This window comes from Gorilla gorilla, chromosome 22 (genome assembly GCF_029281585.2).
Source record: "Gorilla gorilla gorilla isolate KB3781 chromosome 22, NHGRI_mGorGor1-v2.1_pri, whole genome shotgun sequence".
NCBI lineage: Eukaryota > Metazoa > Chordata > Mammalia > Primates > Hominidae > Gorilla > Gorilla gorilla.
This window is the reverse complement of record NC_073246.2, coordinates 17,383,713-17,402,423: the sequence shown is the minus strand read 5'-3', so window position 1 is coordinate 17,402,423 and position 18,711 is coordinate 17,383,713. Positions and strand designations below refer to the sequence as shown.

At 37.9% G+C, this 18,711-nt stretch overlaps 1 long non-coding RNA gene across 1 annotated transcript; it reads left to right on the top strand.

Moving 5' to 3' along the window:
• Window positions 1-7,639: 7,639 nt before the first annotated feature.
• LOC134757849 (uncharacterized) lies at window positions 7,640-16,598 on the top strand. The gene is made up of 4 exons (XR_010132386.1): window positions 7,640-9,657; window positions 11,105-11,156; window positions 16,102-16,136; window positions 16,469-16,598. It is a non-coding gene; the product is annotated as an uncharacterized lncRNA (long non-coding RNA).
• Window positions 16,599-18,711: the final 2,113 nt, after the last annotated feature.

Here is an 18,711-nt window from a genome sequence, read left to right as displayed (position 1 = left end):
CCCTCCTGCAACATGTGGCAATTATGGGAACTACAATTCAAGATGAGATTTGGGTGGGGATGCAGCCAAGCCGTATCATCTGTCTTGGTAGATTGTTGATTTGAGCTCAAAGGGAAGGTCAAAAGAAAGTGAGATCTGAAGCCTGTTGGAAAGATCTGGAATACATGTTCCACTCTGCTTTTTCCTTTGTTCTACTTGTAGCAGTGTGACTGTCCACCCATCTCAGGAATCTGCAGGACCCTGCTCTTGCCTCTTTTTTTTTTAGGTTTAATTATTTTTAATATTTTATCATAAGTAGTAAAAATAAAATGTGAAATTTCTTTTCATTGTAAACTTTGAAGACAGAAAAAGTGAATTCCCCTTACTTCTCCCCAATCTCCTTCCACATGGATATTTTCTATTACTAAATCCTTGTGTATTTCTCAAGGTCTTTTAATAAACACGTTAGTACATTACAACTCAGCTTTTTAATCAGTAAACCTCTATACAACTAATATTTTTTGAGCACTTAAAGGCTATGGGTTAGGCACAGGGGATATGGAAAGATTAAGTCATAATATATTGAAGACTTTTGCCAGGAATTTTGCCGAGGGGTTCATTTTTGGTATTGTATTTAATCTGCACAACAACCCCCAAAAATGTACTACCATATCAATGAGAAAACTGAAACTCAGAGAAGCTGAGTAATTTCCCAAAGGTCGCACAGATGATAGAACGCGGAGCCCAGATTCAAACAGAGGGGTGGCTGTCTAGAGTACCTAGTCTTAAACACACAGCACAGCAATATACTAAAATAATTGTCAGCCTTTTGTCCACTCTGTAAGACCCTCTTCTCAGGACTTTACATAGATTGGCTTATTTAGTGTTCATGGGAACCTGAATGCAGGTTATTATGCCCACTTTACAGATGAAGATACTGAGGCGCGATGAGGTTAATTACCATATCAAGATTATGCTAGTTACAAGTGCAGAGCTGGGATTGGAATTTCTACAGTCTAGTTCCATAGCTGCTTCTCCTGACTCCCATATTATGATGCCTATTCTAATGTTATGTGCATAGATGCATACTCATGCTTGAGTACTCTGCAGCTCTTAATCACGTTTGCTTAGAGTTTTTAACAACATTGAAAATGCTTAGTTATAATGTAACAAAAAATAGACAATTGCATATATGGTATGATTCTAATTATATCAACTATATATAGCAGAAAAAATTTGTGAGAAATTAATTGGTTTTGGTTCCTCCTGATATAGAGTTTTTTTTGTTGTTGTTATTTCAAGAAAGTCAACCATTCTCTGTGTTTCCATATCTCATTGGAGACTTTCATATCTCTTTGTTCTACTTGTAACAGTGTGATTGTCCACCCAACCCAGGACTCTCTTTTATCTCTTTTTTTAGGTTTAATTATTTTTAAAATTGTATTATGCCTATAATAAAATTATATTAATAAAATTATTATAGGCATAATAATAATGGGAAGGTCCAAAGCGGAAGTTTCCCGACACTCCACAGATGCCATGCTCACCTCCACCCCAGCTTCCTAGAAAAGGTTGTGCTAAGTGGGGATATGGAGGGATGGCTGAGAGGCAAGTGTTTCTAGAGTGAAAAAGCGGAAACAGGAGAATTAGCAATGGAGAGATTAGGAGCTTCTCCCATCACTGGGAAGTGGTTGAGACTTTTTTTTCCCCCTCAGTTTCCTTCTACATGGTGACAGCCAGCCTACTAGTAATAGAACTTTTGGAGGAATAGTGCAATTGTGTGGTGCCCTTTCATAGGTTTGGGGGAAAAATGGTAGAATATTAAAACTCATGGACTGGGAGCCCATATCAAAGGTTCCTACACCTGGCTTAACAAAGTTGGAGAACTGTGGTGGCCAGTGTGGAATGGAGAACCACACTCTTTTTCAGAATTCAACTGCAGAAAACCACACACGACTCTTTTGAAAGACACCTTGCCTACCCAATCTCCATCCAAGATAGGAGTTAATAATTACTGGGATTTTCCTCCAACTCAGCTGGTGAGGACTACAATTTAATTTGATTTAAAAACAGAGGGAATGTGACATTCCACATAGAGAAAACACACAAGAAAATCCCAACAATTGTCTTCAGGTAGTAGAATCGTGGGTGATTTTTTTTTTCTTTATAATTTTATATATTTTTAAGTTTTCTATGATTCTCACTTTCTACTTACAAAATCATAAAACCAATTACTTTATTTAAACTCTTATTAGTTATATCACTTCCCCATCCATCTGGCTTAGTTACGCTTTATTTTCATCTAGACATTTTTACACTGCAAATGTTTGTTACAAGTAGGACAGCTATGATTTTTCTCTAGAATCCAATCCTAGAATTTGCATTTAGATATATGTAAATTAAAACAATTTAGGCCAACATCATTCTATATCCTACTTTTAAAAGAATTTTTGAAAACTAGAGGGGTTTCATCTTTCTGCTCCCTGCCATCCTTTAAATTCAGGATCAGGAACATAACAGGCAGCATGGGCCAAGACAGAGTCATGGAGGAATGAAGCCACAGCTTGAACAATGCTCCTCCAAATGGTGATTTTTGGCAACTAATTCAAACATAAAAAATGGAATGTGGGCCAAATGTATAGGCCTAGAAGAGAACCTCATGAGCTGCTTGCAGAGTAAGAGCAACCACTTTGCAGTTTCTGCTTGAGCCAGTCACTGGTTTACAGTTGTAGTTCTTCACTTCAATTAGATGTGAACTGATACCAAAAATAGATTTACTGTGTCAGGTTACTTTATCCCAGACTGTAGCCAAGTGTACTATAATCCTACATAAAAACTAGTACTCTTTAAAGACCGTTTCAAGACAGATCTATCCTTAAACAGTCCCCCAAGGCTTTAGCACCAGGGCTGTTAATTTCAGGTACAATTCCTAGGTATTCCCTGTTTGTCTCAAACATGTGAGACTTTCAGAGGAATTCCAGTTGCTTGACAGTAATTTTTTCTGTGTCCCATAGTCCCGCCTGTAATTTGCATTCCAGTTTTTTGCAAGAACTGAGCTTTTCCTCAAGGCATTCCACTGTGTTTTTGAGTTTATTGTCCCATTGTAACGTGGGCTAAGTAAATGCAGAGTGGGTCCTAACCCTCAGTCTTGTATGATTTCTTTGAGCCCATTTGCCAGCCTTCCTCATGTTTCCCAGCACCCCATAGGGGTATGTTCAGATAAATGCTTGCTACTTATGGCTTTAGATCTGAACCACCTTTCTTGGCCCATCCCTGCTAAAATATATACTCCTTGGGTCATCATTTCCTCCTAACCCATCTTTCCAAGCAATGGAAGAATACATCATCTTACCATCTTCCTTACTCTCCAACAAATTAACTTTTTGCATCTTCATTCTTCACCACTCATATAATAAAGTTCCATAAACGTTTATTGAGTAACCAACCACCTTATGCTGACCCTATTTCAGGTACACAAAGGTGAGTAAAATGAGATGTTTGCCTATAAGGAAGCTATACTTTAGTGGGTTTATTTTTTCCTAGGGCTGCAGTAACAAAATGCATGACTTAGAACAACATAAACATATTGTCTCATAGTTTTGATGGTTTTAAGTCTGAAACCAAAATCAAGGTGTTGGTTGGGTTGGTTTCTTCTAAAAGCTGTGAGGGAGAATCTGTTGCAGGCCTCTCGTAGCTTCTGGTACTCTCAGGCTATAGCCTCAGTGCCTGTAGCCTCAGGCACTCTCTGGCTTGCGGACGGTGTTCTCCCTGCACCCTGAGTCTTCACAATGTCTTCTCTGTAAGAGCATCTGTGTCCAAATTTCCCCATTCAGGGCCCACCTTACACCAGTATGACCTCATCTTAACTAATTACATCTGCAACATCCCTGTTTCCAAATAAGGTCATATTCTGAGGTACTGGGGGTTAATCCCAAAATATGAACTTTAGGGGAACTCACTTCAACCCAAAACAGTAGACAAAAATGCATACACATGTGATTAACTGGAATAAAATATGAAAAGCTGAATACTAATGATAAGCACTAAATGCCAGCAAAGCACAAAGAAGGAGTGTTACATTGTGATTAGGGTAGACTGGGCAGAGATTGCAAAATGAAGCACTCATTCAAACAGCACTGTCAAGAACTCTCCTGGTGTGGCTGCCTGGAGTAGAGAAGAATGTCCGGCTGTTGCCGAGCATGTAAAAGCCTTCCCCTTCTCTGGGCTCTTTAGGGCACACCTTTGACCCATGTCTGAGTCCACCACAGAGGAAATGGGCTCCCCACAGCATGAGCTATTCATCTAATATCTGAGTATCACAGTCTACTGTACTTATCAGATTTATTAGATAAAATCACCTGAGGGCGGAAGTACCAATAAGTATGAGTAATTAAAACACTAAGCAGCAATATTATTAAAGGTATATTAAAATCAATGACATCCATTTGAAAAGATATATTTCACACCCTGTCCTCCACAGTGGGAGATGTGGCTGAGCAGAAACAGGTCAAGCAGGGAGTATTGTTAATGAAAGTCCTCGTGGAAAAGGCTGCCTGAGACAAAATGAGTTAAAATCTTTATTGTGTCTTGACAGCCCACATGAATCTATGATGATGATAAATGTTCTCATTTAGAACTTTTTCTTTTCCTGAGATATTTTACATGTTATCTCCAATTTGCTTTGAATTTCTCAAAAGACATATGTTCACAGAAGAAAGTCTCTGCTTGCTTTTCATTAAGTAAGATCTTATCAGGCTGTTTGCATGTGGCATCACGTTTGAACTATTAATCTTATGACAGGATATTAAAAAGGGGGGAGGGGAATTCCTTAACAGGTTGAGGGCCATTACACTTGAGAAACAGCCCTCAGCACCCAGGAACAAGAACCAGCCCAGGAATTGCAACTGCAATGACTAATAAGACTTTCCTGAAGCCAACATTCTGGGCAAAAAGGTTGCTTCTTAGGAGGGTGTACCCTGGACAGAGGAAGCTAAAATGACTTGTGTGCCGCTTGGCTGGACTGTGGTGCTGCTGGATCATTGACCTGCAGGATCTTGGTGGGGCGCCAGGGAGTGATTGTTAATCAGATTGGTGTCAAGCGATTGTTAACTCTCAGTGACGTTAAGGCTTCTCTGGAATTGAGGCACAAACCAGTAGGGCAAAACACAGATCTAGAGTAAAAAGAAAAATAATAATTCTGTATCCCTACTATGGCAAGTCTATAAAGTACAGAAACACACTAGTGTACACTCAAACACACACACAAAGAGAGACACAAAAGCAACACTCTAAGAAACCAATAGGAAACTGGCTTAAGAGAAGGCTTTGGGGATAAGTGAGGTCTTCATGACTTTCTGGGCCATAAGGCTGGGACAAGACTTTCACATTTGTCCCAACAGTAGTGAGAATCTTTGATGGATTTTAAGCAAAGAAAATACACAACCAGAATTGTATTTTTCAAAGGTTATTTTGACAGTGGTATGGATAATCCATTTAAAATACGGCGAGAGAAAGTCAGAATGCTATAGAAGTCTAGGTGACCACCTTCGCCTATGGCTGGCCTATGGAAATGATGAAAGTATATAAATTCCAGGAGAGTTTTGAAGTTCAAATTAAAGAACTTGATGATGACTTAATTACCAGGAATGGGAAAGAGGAGGATATCAAGGGAGATTTCCAGTTTTCTGGGGCTACAACCAGACCAATGGCAGGGAATGAGGCAGAAATGGGGATAGCAGACATGGTGGGGCAGGTCATGAGTTGGATTTTGGACATATTATGTTTGCAATGTCTATGAAGTATCTAAGTAGGGATGTTAAGTTGTTTATTTCCATCTAATGTTTATTAAATGCCATAAAGTAGCCTGATATGTGATCTACTCAATACTGTCTGGATAACTCTCATTTTTCTAAGTCTTTAATTTAAAAAAAATTTGAAATATTTTTGCACTTGAATAAAATAGAAAATCGTAGTATTATTGCAAATTTATAAATTAAGTTGACTCAAAATATCCCGAGCTTCTTTCTCCCTTTTCTATCCAGGAAAAGTGTTGTCATTTGAACGTCAAGGGTTTCTCAGACCACCAGAAAAGGTAGCCAAACCAGGCCAATGTTGACGAAGGCCTAAGAAAAATTAGGTTTATCATCAGTAGAGAATATGTGTGTTCTTGCTATATGTTAACCAGTTTTTTTTCTCTTCTTCTCCAGATTATCTCCTTTTGATATCTCTGCTTAGAGGAATACAGAATGTGGCCACATGTTACTCTTCTACCAATGTCAGGATAAAGCATGCATTAGGATCCCTCAGTGGAGAACTATGTCCATTCCATGCTCCTTCCAACTAGTTTGAGAAATGGCTCCAAATTTTCCTTAATATTATTCTGAATTGCTCTATGAAGTAAATGTCAAGCATTTTATTTCCATTTCCCTAAAATAGAGAATGGGTTGCTAGGGAAAATGCCTAAGCCAGCCATAAAGCATTTCCAAAGGGAGGACATAGTGAATAAAAATGTTAATTCCTGTCTTGTTTAACAAGCTCTCATGGCAGCTCCAAGGGGTAGTAAAATTTATACTCCTACCAGGACAGCTCTAGAATATGGCATCAGCATGGGATGGAAAGTAGCCCTGGGAAACAGAATAGTGTGGTTGCCTGCTACCCTTTACTTAGCTGAATAGTTTGTCTCTGCTGTGCCTAGGAGGTTTGCACCTCATGGGGTGGGAGGTGGTGCAATCAGGTAAGAATGCTCTTTACTTACTCCTTTGTCGGAAAAAGGATGACTGTAATGTGTGGGCTGGAGTGGAGTGGAACTGAGTTTAAAATCTGCAGTAACATAAAATTAAAGACTAGGTATTAACAATGGCTTTGCACTCTGAGTTGCCATGGGCTGAGAAGGACAGCCGGACAGCCAGAGGGATTCCAGAGGGACTTCGCAGGACAGAGCAGTGTAAGCCATCTTACTGCCTCAAAAAACACAGGTAGGAGCACATTAGACTTCAGTAACCCAGGATTTATCTCAGTATCCATTTTTTCTGATTCTCAGTTTTCTTATCCATAAAATAGATTAAATAATATATGCTTTGTGAGGTTCTTGTGAAGATCAAATGAGATGAAAAATGCAAAGTGCTGGAGGAACACCTGCAGGAGCTCTATACATGAAAAACTGTTGGCCGGGTACGGTGGCTCACGCCTGTAATCCCAGCACTCTGGGAGGCCAAGGCGGGTGGATCACCTGAGGTAGGGAGTTCGAGACCAGCCTGGCCAACATGGGGAAACCCCGTCTCTACTAAAAATAAAAATATCAGCCGGACGTGGTTGTGGGCGCCTGTAATCCCAGCTACTTGGGAGGCTGAGTAACAAGAATCGCTTGAACCCGGGAGGCGGACGTTGTAGTGAGCCAAGATCGCGCCACTGCACTCCTGCCTGGGCGACAAGAGCTAGACTCCATGTCACCCAAAAAAAAAAAACAAAAAAAAAAACAAAAAAAAAACCCTGTTATTATTATTGACAAAATAAAAGTAAAGGCTGCTTTCAAGACTGTTAAGAAATTGTCACAGAAAATATTTTTATTAGTCATTGTACAGATAAAGAAAATGATTCTCATATAAAGAAAATTTTCTATTTAAACTTTTTATTTAAATTTAAATGTTCTAGTTAAAATGAAAAAATTACGATGCTTCTGCCTTTTATGATGAGAGATAAGAAGTCATGTTAGTAGAAGAATAAATCAAAATATTCCCTTACCTGCAAAAAACTGATGAGTGTACAAGCCACACTTAAGAATTTGTGATCATGTTTAAGGAAAGATGACAATATGAAGACCTTGAATACTGCCTTAGTTTTGCAAAAGACCTTGCTAGGCCTTCCTGTTTAGGTCAAGAAAAGTCCCCAGAGAAGGTCTTAAGGAAGAAGAAAGAGGTTAAGAAAACTGGACAAAACCTGAGCCAAAATTTTGACATGGATATATCCTCATAGAACAAGACAAAATGCTGTAAGCAGGGTGGATGGCTCTGTGTGATGATCTTGGTTGCATACTCCCCTTCACTAAGGTCAAACAAAACCCAAAAATCTCTTATAAACACCTCTCATTTTCATTGTCCATGTGGAGAAGCTCAAAGCTTTCATTTGGCCTAAGTGACATCCTAACCACTTTACAGCCTATTCAGGTCCACTTTATAATATTGCACATGTTGGAAATGAAACTGGTGCTTATGACTCCCAGAAGTATAAATTTTAATGAAGATTCTAAAAACTTTATCTTGGCCCTGTGATGGTGCAGATTGAAAAAAATTTCCATTTCTGACATGTCTATAATGAACTTCATTGCTGCTTTTTAAAAATTTTTCCTTTTGATAAGAAATTAAAGACTGATTTCCTCTTTACAAAAGAAAATGCCACTTTATTCCCCATAGACACCCTCTCTCTTAGTAAAACAACTCTGATTTTTATAGCTGGGCATCTTGCCACCCAGTTAAAGATATATTTCCCTTGCAGCTAAATAAGGCCAAGTGACTATGCTCTTGCCAATAATATGTAAACTGAAGTGTAGCAAGGTACTTTTGGGAAGTCTCTTTAAAAAGCATCATTTCTTTTGTATTTGTCCCTTCATCTTCCTGCTACTCAAGATTTTCATATAATGGCAGGCACTTCTGTAGGCATTTTGGATCATGAAATGTCTTTGATGGAAACTAAGAAAAGTAGAGAAACAGAATTGAAGGTTTCACAATTCTAAAACCTTTGTAAAAGTTTTGTAAAAGGTTTTACAATTGAAGGTAATTAATATTACACTATTGATTATAGTAAAGGTCATGCTTCTGTGGGGAAAAAAAGAGTCCCTTGACATGATGGTTCAAACAAGTTAGGAAAGGCAGACTGTGCTTCTCAAAATCAGCCAGAGAATCAGACTGGCTGAGCACACTGCCATCCTCAATGCATGGCTTCTAGATTGCTTTAGCCTTTATCATTTGAAGCCAATAGGAAGCAAGGAGAACATCAAAGCACATAATTAATGACTGAAAGCATCCATCACTTCTGCTCAAATCATTTTGGGAATGTCATAGTCTTCTTGATCGCACTTGAATGCTGGGGAAGCTAAGCAGTGTAGTACAACTGGACAATCAGTTCCTATGTCCAAGAACTTTTTAAAGACAGTAGGGTAGAATGCTTACTTGTAATTAAAAAGCAGTCTCCACCAAAACCGTAGGTCTTCATATTCTATCCAGATGGTAAGAAGTTTACTTTTCTCTTGTTTAGCTTACTATATGCTGGGCCTTTATTATTTATAGTTGAACATCATCTTCATTGATACACCCCTTTTATGTTTTTTCAATGAACCTCATCTGTAAACCATTAATTGGGTTATTAGATAAGTGCTAAATAATCCCCAGCTGTAAAATTCTAAGAATAATTAAAACTTCCTTTCTTAACATTCTTAGTGAACAACTTACAGGTTAAAAAACAAACCCAAAGAGATTATTTCCTGCAAAGAGCCTTTAGTATGGTAGCACCTACTTCTAGAAGGCCTTTCATAAACTGTCGTCTAGTGAAAGTGATGAAGAAGAGTGGCTGGGAGTCAATCTTATCAGGAGCTGGAACAGGTGAAGCCCTCACCAGTGAAAAATCTTGACAGATGCAGCTACTAAGACTTCCTACTACAAAGAATAACAGCACTTAGAAAAGCAGGTTAGAGAGTTTGTTTTGTTCAACAATACTTCATTCTCTTACTTATCCCAACAAAATTTACTGCCATAGGATAAGAGACTTATATTTGTTGGAATACTTTTACCTTTGGAGGTGACTGGCAACTTACATCAAAAAGACTTAAGTAATGTATGACATATATCTAGAGTTATATTTGTTTGAAGAGAGAGAGCAAGTTGTTTAGATAAGAGCTTGATTCCTTGTTCAAATAATGTCAACAGATTCATTTCTTGGTTCTGCTTCTGAGTTGGCTCCATTTATAGGTGAGCCAGATTTAGGCCCCCAGCAGCACAAAAGAGAGAGTTTGCTTCCCCATTCAATGGTCCCAGAATTGTGCCTCATTGTTCTGATTGCACAGACTTGGCTTATATCCCTGACATGAACCCAAACACGATGACCAGGCAGTGAAACAAGCAGGTTGACTTAACCTTGGTCCCACACCAAACCCTCATAGATTGAGAGAGAGTTAGCCTCATGCTAAGCACAGAAGCTGAATGTGGGGAAGTCAGCACACTGTGTTCCAAAAACAGAGAATAGATAATGAGTGTCAAGGACAACAGATGAAACCTCCGTGTATTATCTTTGTTTTGTCCAAAATGTAAAACCTCAAAGGCAGACAGTTCAAGGTCTCGTTTAATTAATGTATCCATCTTCAAGTCTAAACTCTCTGAGGGATGTGCACCCAGTGAGATTAGGATACAGGTCCCCATGGTTCACTGATCCATGGCTAGTAAGTTTAACCATTCCTACATACCCAGTGTGCAATGGGGAGGAAGGACCCAGTACCTATAACCAAAACACGTATAGAAAGGAAGAAGGGGAATGGAAAACAATGCACAATGAATCCTACTTCATAGTACACACCTATCCCATGGGCAGGAAAAGCAATGACTCACTGCTCTGGCCAGACAAAGTCCTTTGGTCAGTCAATGTGGCTGACCTTGGCTCTGTCCTCTTAAATCATTGCCCATTTCCATTTATTTCCCCATAGCTCCTGGTTCTGGTCTGTGGAAGGATCCCCCTTGAGTATTGTCCTACTTAAGAGCTGGGTACTGAGGATGATGTCCTTTCAGGGAGCTGCACCTTTTTTGAAGCCCACTTCATTTTGCTGTATGTCAGGAGCCCTGATAATTATTTTAGATGCTGACCAGAAACCTTTGGTGACTTATCTCCTCTTCTCAGAAATTCACATTCTAGGTTCAAGAGTTTGTAATACAACATTCCAGAAGTTAATTTTAATACATTTATTGCTCTTTTACTTGAAAAAGAGAAAAAGCTCAAATCAATCTGGCTTAAGCAAAAGGGGAATTTTTTGATGTAGATAACCGAGAAGTCCAGGGATAGCATTGGCTTCAGGTAGAACTTGATTTCAGCTGTGCACAATGCATGGTCTATTGATCTGCTTCCTCTATGTCTATTTCATTCTCAGACTCCCTATGGTGGTGACCAGTATCTTCAAACTGATACCAGAGTAAAGCCTTGTAAGTTTTGTTTCTCTGAATCAAATCAAGATAATTTTGCTACCAGAAAATAAACCTATTCTAGATAGCATGAAACAAACAAACAAGCAAAACCCACCATACGAATCTAGTTAACGTGTGGGCAGAATGGTGGCAATTGCTCATGTTTCCTCACATTCCACATTTGAGAAGAAACCTATCCACATTCCCTGAGATAGAAAATATATAGTTTAGTCTAGCTCTAACCAGCTCAGCAGAGGGTACGGTGCAGGAAAAATATTGCCTAAATAACTTGTATTTATGACTTTGTTTCTGTGAATACTTTTTGTTCCTGAGAATTTGAAGAAAAACATGTACATCAGAGCAGTAAACAACACAATGTCTGAGATGATAATAGCTGTGTAGCACCTCTCTGACATGCTCTGATGGTTAATTTGATACGTCAACATGGCTAGACCATGATACCCAGAAATTTGGTCAAATATTCTTCTGGATGTTGTTTGAAGGTATTATTTTTAGACCACGTTAGCATTTGAGTCAGTAGACTGTGTGTAAAGCAAAGAATCATCTGTAATGTGGGTGGGCCTCATCCTATTAATTGAAGGCCTTAAGAGAAAAAGACTGAGTGAGGTCCCTCTAGGAAGATGGAATTCCCCCCCGCCCCCCGACTATATTTGAACATGAAATGTAACATCAGTTCTTCTGTAGGTCTCCAGCCTGCTAATCTACCCTTGCATATTTTTTGGACTTGCCAGACTCTAAAATCATGTGAGCCAATTCCTTAAAATAAATAATAAATATCTCTCTTTCAGTCTTTCTTTTTTTCTCTCTCTCTCTCTCTCTGGGTGTATCTCCCTCTCTCTCTTTCTTTCTCCCCCTCTCCTTTTCTCTCTCTCTCTTTGTCCCTCTCTACATATAAAGAAGTAATACACACACACATACACACACACACAGAGAGAGAGAGAGAGAGAGAGAGAGAGAGATGCCCTCATGATTCTGTTTCTCTGGGGAACCCTAGCACATACACTAATGTAGACGTGGTGCTAATACACTGGGAAGAGCCAATATAGCACTTGTATTAGTTTCCTCTTGCTGCTATAATAAATTACCATAAATTTAGTGGCTCAAAATAGCATACATTTTTATATTGTAGATTTGGAGGTCAAAAGTGTGACACAGGTCTTGGCTAAAATCAAGGTAATAACAAGGCTGCATTCCTCTGGAGGCTTTAGGGGAGAATTCATCTTGTCCAGTTGCCTTTACCAGCTCTTTGCGTTCCTAGGCTCATGACCTTGGCTCACTTCTTCCTCCATTGGAGCCAACAGCATAGCATTTTCCAGTCTCTCTCCAACTCTGACTCTCATGCCTTTCTCTAATAAGAGCCCTTGTGATTAGAGTGGATGCACTTGGATAATCCAGGATAATATTTCTCAAAATATAATTATATCTGAAAAGTACCTTTTGCCATGTAAAATGACATATTCAGAGGTTCTGTGGATTAAGGCGTGAACATCCCGAGGGGGTATATTATTCTGTCTACTGCAGACCTTTATAAAGACTGGTATTTTGTGATACATTCAGTCATACATTCAACAAGTGCTTACTGTATAGTATGAGCTGAGACTTCTTTGTGCTACTCCAGAGGTCAACATATTAGCCAACAGCAAAGAAGATGAGTCTGATTCTTATGCCCATGGAGCTTACATCTAATAGGACCAATCAAAAATAGATCAGAAGATCCTATGGTCTGAATGTCTGTGTCCTTCCAAAATTCAGTGTTGAAATTCTAATTCCCAAGATGATAGTATTAGGAGATGAGGACTTGGCAGGGAAGTGCCCTTATGAATGGAATTTGTGTCCTGTAAAAGAGGCCTGGGAAAGCTAGCACTGTAGTCCCTTCTAACATATGAAGTGACAATGAGAAGACATCCATCTATGAAGAAAGTGGGCCCTCACCAACACCCACCATGCTAGTTCTCTGATCTTGGACTTCTCAGCATTGAGGACTATATGAAACAAATTTCTGATTTTTATAAGCTACCCAGTTTATGGTGTTTTTGTTGTAACAGTCCAAGTGGATTTAAACAGGAAATAAATGCGTAAATAAGATAATTTCAAATAGTGATAAGAAAGTTGAAAAAACAAAATGTGATGGAGTAACTGGATGTGGGATGAGGTAACTTCTAAGGTGAAGGCTTCCAAGCTGCCACTTGAATCAGCAGTCTCCAGCCATGTGGGGGTCTGTGAGAAGAGTGTTTCAGGCAGAGGAAATACCTGTTGCTCAGGCCTGAGGTTGGGATTAAGGTGATTTTTTTTTGTCTTGTTTTGTTTTGTTTTCTGAGATAGAGTCTTACTCTGTCACCCAAGCTGGAGTGCAGTGTTGCCATCTCAGATCACTGCAACCTCCGCCTCCCAGGTTCAAGCAATTCTCATGCCTCAGCCTCCCAAGCAGCTGGGATTACAGACATGCACCACCATGCCTGGCTAATTTTTGTATTTTTAGTAGAGTTCGGGTTTTGCCATGTGGGCCAGGCTGGTCTTGAACTACTAGCCTCAAGAGATCCACCCGCCTCAGCCTTCCAAAGTTCTGGGATTACAGGTAAGAGCCACGGTGCCCGACCATGAATTAGTATGATGTATTTGAGAAAACGGTCATGCCAGAGCACACTGACCAAGGGAAAGAATGGTACAAGATAGTGTCAGAGAGATAGGCAGAGCCATACCACGTAGGACTTTGTTAAAGGGTTTGGAGACTGTGTTAGTCCATTCTTGCATTACTATAAAGAAACACCTGAGACTGGGTAATTTCTTAACAAAAAGAAAGAAAGAAAAAGAAGGTTTAACTGGCTTACAGCTCTGCAGGCTGTACACACATGGTGCCTGCATCTGCCCGGCTTCTTGGGAGGTCTCAGGGAGCTTTTACTCATGGTGGAAGGTGAAGCAAGAGCAGGTGTCACACTGCAAAAGCAGGAATAAGAGAGAGAGAAGGGAGAGGTCCCACATGCTTTTAAACAATGAGATCTGTGTCAATGACAGCTCTTGTATCAACAAGAGGATGGCACCAAGCCATTTATGAGGCATCAGCCCCCATGATCCAAACACCTCCCACCAGGCCCCGCCTCCAACACTGGAGATTACATTTCAACATGAGATTTCAGGGACAAACATCCAAACTGTATCAGAGAGCCCATTATTTTTCCCCCATGAGATGTTTCTTGGTAGAGAAAAATTTAATAATATTAAGAATCTGCTCACCACATAAACTGTTGATCACCCTTTTCTGGCTAAGGGATATTTGTCAAGAATCCTGCATTCAGGCCTTGTCCCTGAGAGCAGTCTTAAAGTTCCCCAGAATACTTCCTACCAGACCATCAATTTGTCACAGCTAGTGTGCCTGCAGAATGTAAGCAGTTAGTAAAAATTATCTGAGCTTACATACAAATATCTGGATTTACTGATCATTTCCAAGTGCATTTTGCCATGGGTATGTGGAAATATTCCTGGAATATTCATAGGAAAAAAAGGAAATGAGTTATGTTGTCTCCTAGCCAACAATTTAGTATAGTTTTTTTTATCACTACCCAATAAAAACATATAGGTGCTCCCTGCTTCTCCCCCATCACAACATAGCTAGGTTTGAAAAAGATCTATTTTAGGTTTCTTTACTTCACAATAGGAGAAAGTCTGTGTTTCTCAACACTTATAAAGCTGCAAGAAAAAGAGCTGAAAATAAAAAGGAGAATTGCTTTGGTCATTTTGCAGGATAATTCAACTTGAAAAGAATAAATGTTACGACCTTATATTTAAAGTCCAAATAAAAAGAAAAGTGTCCTATGGTGTCTGGGAAGACAGGCCAGAAATCAGGAGCCTAGATAATTAGCAATTTGAGAATCATGGTCAGAAAACAGCAAATTAAACAAAAAGCATTATGGTGGAAAAATAACACCATGGCAAACTAAGGCTGGTTCAAACCTTGATAAATATCTAGACTTTCTCTCTCTCTCTTTTTCTCTATCTATAGCTCTATCCATATCTGCATTCTCCCTTCCCCACATTTCCATCCATTTTCTTTAATTTATTGCTTATTCTTTCTGTGTTTCTTTTAGCAAACATAAGCAAATATATAGATATTCTTATTACTTTGTCTTTCTTACCAAAAGAATGGAAGCATAGTACCCCACATATCTTTGTAAAAAACCTTTGTATCAGTTGATTTCTTTCTCTCTCTGTGATTTCACAGTACCTTGTTTCATGGCTCTACAGTGTACTCAGTCTCCCATAAATGGTTATTTGGGCTGTTTTCTATATATTGCTATTATAAATAATGATGCATGCGTAACTTGGTTTTGTTATTTGTGGGAGTGTATCTTCAGACATATTCCTAGAAGTGGATTGTTGCATCAAAGGATAAATGTGTGTGGAGTTTTGATGGACACTGCCACTTCCCTTCCATAGGGATTGTATCATTTTGCACGTGCACCAGCAATTTGTGAGTGCCTTTTTCTCCAAAGCCCCACTGACAGAGTGGGTTCTTAAGCTTTTTAATTGGTGCCAAACAAGCTAATAGGTAAGAAATTGCATCACACGGTAGCTTTAATTAGCATTTCTTTGAATACGAGTGAAGTTGAGTGCTTTCCCCATGTTTTTTAAATGCCATTTCTTCTGTCAGATTTTGATATTTCCTTCCTTTGACAGTAAAGAATTCTTTATGCATCCAGGAAATTGGCCTTTTATCCATGACACCTCAACTATTTTACCACAGTGTTATTTTCTTTATATTTTACTATGGTTTATTTGTCATGCAATTTGTTTCTATTCAGTAAAATTTACCAATCTTTTTTTTGTTATTATTATTGCAACTGGATTTTGAGTCTAATTACAAAGGTTTTCCTCACTCTAAGTTTATAAAAAATGTGCCTATGTTTTCCTCTTGTACATATCTCTCTCGTTTATACTTACATTTCAGATCCATTTGGAGTTCTTTCTGATGCATTATGTGAGGTATGAATACAATTTTCTTTTTTTTCCAAATGATTATCCAGTTGTGCCAAATTCATTATTAAATGTCCATGTCTGCCTCAGTGATTTGATGTCTCACATATGCTAAGTTTCCACATGCACTTCAGCTTGTTCCTAGGCTCTCTACTGTGTTTCGTTGGTATGTCTATCTATTATATCCCAGTATCACATTTTAAAAAGAGAACTTAATAGTGTATTTTAATGTCTAGTAGGGCTAGTTCCCCTTTATTCCTCTTCTTCTTAAGGGATTTTCAAGCTATTCTTGCATGTTTATTTTTTTCATTCAATCTTCAAAACAACTTATCTTATTCCAGAAAAACAAGCAAACAAACGAACATTTATTTGTATTGGAATTGCACTAAATTTATACATGAAACTGAAAAAAATTGATATCTTTATGAAGCTGCATAATCCTATCCAAGGACAGATATCTCCTTCAATTTGGTAAGTCTTTATCAGAAATGCTTTCAAGTTTTCATCATATATGTTTTGCCCATTTCTTGTTAAGTTTATTTCTCAGTATTGGAAGGGAAGGGCAGAATTATAAGAGATTTTTCCTAACATTTTCCAATGATTTATTCTATTTATGGAAATTATTGATTTTTATGTAAATTTTATATCTTGTTGCCATTCTTAAATGTTGTCTTAGTTTTACTTTAGGTCTTGCTCGTTTATATTCTGAACTTAATTAAGGTGCTCTTTGACACATAATATATTATTAAATTTCATAAAATTTTAATGGATGTTGGAAAAATGCATGTTCACTTTTTAAAGTAGAAAATTCAATATATCCATGAACTGGTGCTCAAGAATTCTGCTAGTCAAATTTTCTATGTTAGTTTTGGCATATTTGATCACAATGTCTGTTGATATTTGTTTATGTTTCCCAACTGAAAAAGTTTTATTTAAAAAAATGTTTCCCCTTTTTTTCTAATAGCTTTTGCTTTACTAATTTGAATCTATGTTATTTGGTAAGTGATAATTTGTACTATATCTTCATTGTGCATTATAATAATCAATTTAAGTCATTCATATATTCCTCAAATTAAGGTTATCATTTTGCTTTATTTTTTCTGTTTCAACAAAGACATTTTTGCTCTTTTTAGCTTAAGTTTTCCTTTTACTTTTTGTTTTACATGTATTTCTTCTAAGGAGACTCTTATTTTTGTGGCTATCGTGTAATTTTACTATATGTTTTGGAATGTTATAGAGACCACCAAACTGTTCTCCCAATATATACCTAGTGATTCATACCCCACCAGCAGCCAATGAGAGTTCAGATTGCACCATATTTTCACAAGTCCATAATTTTTGCCCAAATGATGGCTGTAAAATGGATTTACATTGTAGCTTTTTAAAAAATTTTTCTTTTCTTTTATAATTTCAATTTTTAGATTCAGGGAGTACATGTGCAGTTTATGTGATTACACTGCATGATGCTGAGAATGGGGTATGGATCCTGTCACGCAGATAGTGAGTATAATGCCCACAAGGTGGTTTTTCAACCCATGGGTCTTTGTGTCCATGAGTACCCAATGTTTAGTTCCTATTTTCTTGTTCTCCACTTCTGCAAAATGCTTGTTTAGATACTTACTTGTATTTCCCTTATTAATTTGTAGTTCTCCGAATATTCTGGATGCCAGTCATTTGTTTGTATGTTCACTGGGAATTTTTGTTCCTTTTTTATTTATTGATTTTTTTTTGACCAGTTTTTGGTTTCAGTTTTAGTTTCTAAATGGTGTCTTATAATGAACAAAAGTATAGTTTAATACAAATAGGTTATTAATCTTTGCTTTCATGACTCGTGCTTTTTTTGTGTCTTATTTAAACACCCTTCTGTGAGTCCCAGCCAGAGCAATCAGTCAAGAGAAAGAAATAAAGATCATCCAAATAGGAAAAGAAGTCAAAATATCTCTCTTCACTGACTGTATAATTCTATACCTAGAAAATGTGAAGACTCCACCAAAAGTCTCTTAGAACTAATAAATGACTTCAATAAAGTTTTAGGACACAAAATTAATGTACAAAACTCATTAGCATTTCAATACACTGATAACGTTCAAGCTGAGAGCCAAATCAGGAACACAATCTCATTTACCATATAGCCATGTACAAAAAAAAATGTCTAGCAATACAACCAACCAAGGAGGTGAAAGATCTCTGCGAGGAGAACTACAAAACACTGCTTAAAAAAATCATAGATAACACAAAAAAATGGAAAAACATTTCATGCTCATGGATTGGAAGAATCAATATCTTTAAAATGGCCATACTGCCCAAAGCAATCTGTAGATTCAATGCTAGTGCTATCAAGCTACCAATGTCATTTTTCATAGAACTAGAAAAAAATATACTAAAATTCATATGGAACCAAAAAGGAGTCTGAAAAACCAAAGCAATCTTAAGTAAAAAAGAACAAAGCTGGAAACATAGACAAATGAAACAGAATTGAGAATCCAGAAATAAAGCCACACATGTACAGCCATCTGATCTTCAGGAAAATCAACAAAAATAAGCAATGGGGAAAGGACTTCCTATTCAATAAATAGTACAGGGA